General features: G+C 53.3%; 1 long non-coding RNA gene across 1 annotated transcript in view; it reads right to left on the reverse strand.

Moving 5' to 3' along the window:
* The window catches only part of LOC106146450, a 6,916-nt gene extending 4,689 nt beyond the window's left edge, over positions 1 to 2,227 (reverse strand). Inside the window, exon 1 of the long non-coding RNA XR_001230887.1 lies at positions 2,116 to 2,227. This is a non-coding gene — a long non-coding RNA (uncharacterized LOC106146450). The remainder of the gene's footprint in view (positions 1 to 2,115) is intronic.
* Between the last annotated feature and the right edge of the window lie 50 nt (positions 2,228 to 2,277).

Genomic DNA, 2,277 nt, shown 5'->3' on the forward strand with positions numbered 1-2,277 from the left:
AAAAAAAAAAAAAAAAAAAGAGCAAGTCTGGCCCTGACTGTCTCTGGTTTCCTGTCTTAACTTGTGACTGCTCCCTCTTCAATGTGCCCGACCAGGAAGCCATCCCCCATTAGGTTCTCACCAGAGGCCAAAATGATGGGGCTACCCGATCTTTCTGCTTCCAAAAATGTGAATTAAATAAACCTGTTTTCCTTATAAAGAACCCAGCCTCAGGCATCTCACTGTAGCAACAAAAAACTACTGCAGGACAGTGGCATCATTAACTTAGGCTCAGAGATCAATAAGAAGAAGTCACTGTGGATGGCAGGATAAACTGAATTGTGAAAATTATTCCACTTCTTAAAAACAAGAAGAAAATTGTTCCATTGTCTATCACTGCTATCTATGGTAGCATGCAATGATGAGCCTAAAAGAAGTTGCTTTCTGTGGAAGAGAAGTAAAAGACACTGCACCTAACTACATGGAGTAAGAAGCACCATGCTGGAGGCCCTGCTCAAGTTTAATGGACACAAAGGGTGGCTAGTGATTAAGAAGTTCCCAGAGACAGTATCATCAGCCCGGGCTTGAAGTGGGAGCAGGCTTCAGATGGGCACGGAGGTGGGGGCATTCTGGGTAGGGGGCATGTGAGCAAGGCTGGGGTGTGACCCCACAGAGGATCCCAGAGACAGAGGAGTGCATGGGGCCAGCAAGAATAAAGCAAGAAAGGCAGACCAAAGCCGGACTGTGAAAATCCAAGTTGCCATCCCAGAGAGTTCTTACCTTTGTAGGAAAGTCAAGCACAGCTTTTTTTTTTTTGGGGGGGGGGTTGTTTTTCTCCAGTACCAGGAACTGAACTCACGACCTTGCGCTTGCCAGGCAGGCGCTTTGCCGCTGAGCTAAATCCCCAGCCCCAGCTAAATCCCCAGCCCCTTTGCACAGCTTTTGAAAATGGGTGAGACACTATCAAATCTGTGCTTTAGAATACAGTACAGAGCTCAGAAGCCCAAGGTGCAGCAGGGGTAGTGCCAGGTGACCCCCGCAGTAGCCCAAGAAAGTGACAGTACCGGCGTGAACAGGGTGGTGATCCAGAAGAAAGGGAAATGGGACAGGCAAGGAGTGACGCGCACGGAGGCCGAGAGTCTGCGCGGTTAGAGGCGGACAGCACAGTCCAGAGACCTAAGGAAGTCAGGAGGCGGCCCAGACAGGTGCCTGTGAGAGAGCTCCAGGAGGATGAAACGGGGGGATCAAAGATGAGCAGTTCACAGCTTGGGTGCCTACTGATGCCATCGTCCAAAAGGGAGAAAGAGGCACACTTGCTGTGAGAAGTGTTTTATTTATTGACACACGATCTCACTTACAATCCAGTCTGGCCTTAAACTCTGGATTCAAACTTGCGAGGTTACCAGGCTTCAGATGGGCAGGGAGGAGAGGGCATTCTGGGTAGAGGACACAACAGGAGCAAAGCTGCCTCCGTTTCCTGAGTGCTGGGATTACAGGTTCATGCCACCAGGAGAAGTGTTGTAGATGGAGCAGGCTCAGGTGCCTGCTTTGGAGTTTTAAAATCAACTTGCTGTCTGCCTGGCTTGTAGAAGTCCCCCCACAGCCTCCTGCCTGCTCCTGCTCCTGATCTCAGCTTCTACAACCCCTCCTCATAGGGGCCTCCTCCAATCACCAATCCACAAGAGCTACCAGGGGCTGGGGTGTGTTCAGTGGCAGAGCGCTACCCTAGCACGTCCTGAGTTCCATACCCAGCTCCGCAAAGACTAAAGTGAAACGACCCGGCGGTCACATCAACGAAAAGTGCCCACTGCACCCCACCGCAAAGCACTTGTCATTTGCCTGTCGCCACTCTCTGCTTCACCCGCACCCTACCCCTTCAGCCCTAAGGACAAGAGCTCTGTCCCACGCAGGCCCCACTCCCAGGGCCTAGAAGGGCAGACAGTTCACGTCTGCTTGTTGAATTAAAAGGAATGACAAAAGTGAAAAAGGAGTGAGAAGCCTCTCCCCAGCCCCGGGGAGGCAGAGAGGATGAACTCTGCGCCGTTGGAGGCGGCATCGTCCCTACTGTACCTATCCTTGTCCCATCCCTCCACACCCCCCACACCTCCCCGAGCCTGCACCCGACCCTTTACAAACATTTCCTGCAAGGTATGCTCGCGTGGACCCTCAAAGTCCCTATTCCCGTTCTCCAGCAGCGCTCCCGCCGGGTCTGGTCCACGGCTCGCCCCGCCCCCGTCGTCTCGGCAACGGGGCGCCGCAGGTGCGCGCAGGCGCCGTTGGTGCGCGGGGCCCGGCGGC

This window comes from Chinchilla lanigera, unplaced genomic scaffold, assembly GCF_000276665.1.
Source record: "Chinchilla lanigera isolate Chin_1 unplaced genomic scaffold, ChiLan1.0 scaffold00078, whole genome shotgun sequence".
Lineage (NCBI taxonomy): Eukaryota > Metazoa > Chordata > Mammalia > Rodentia > Chinchillidae > Chinchilla > Chinchilla lanigera.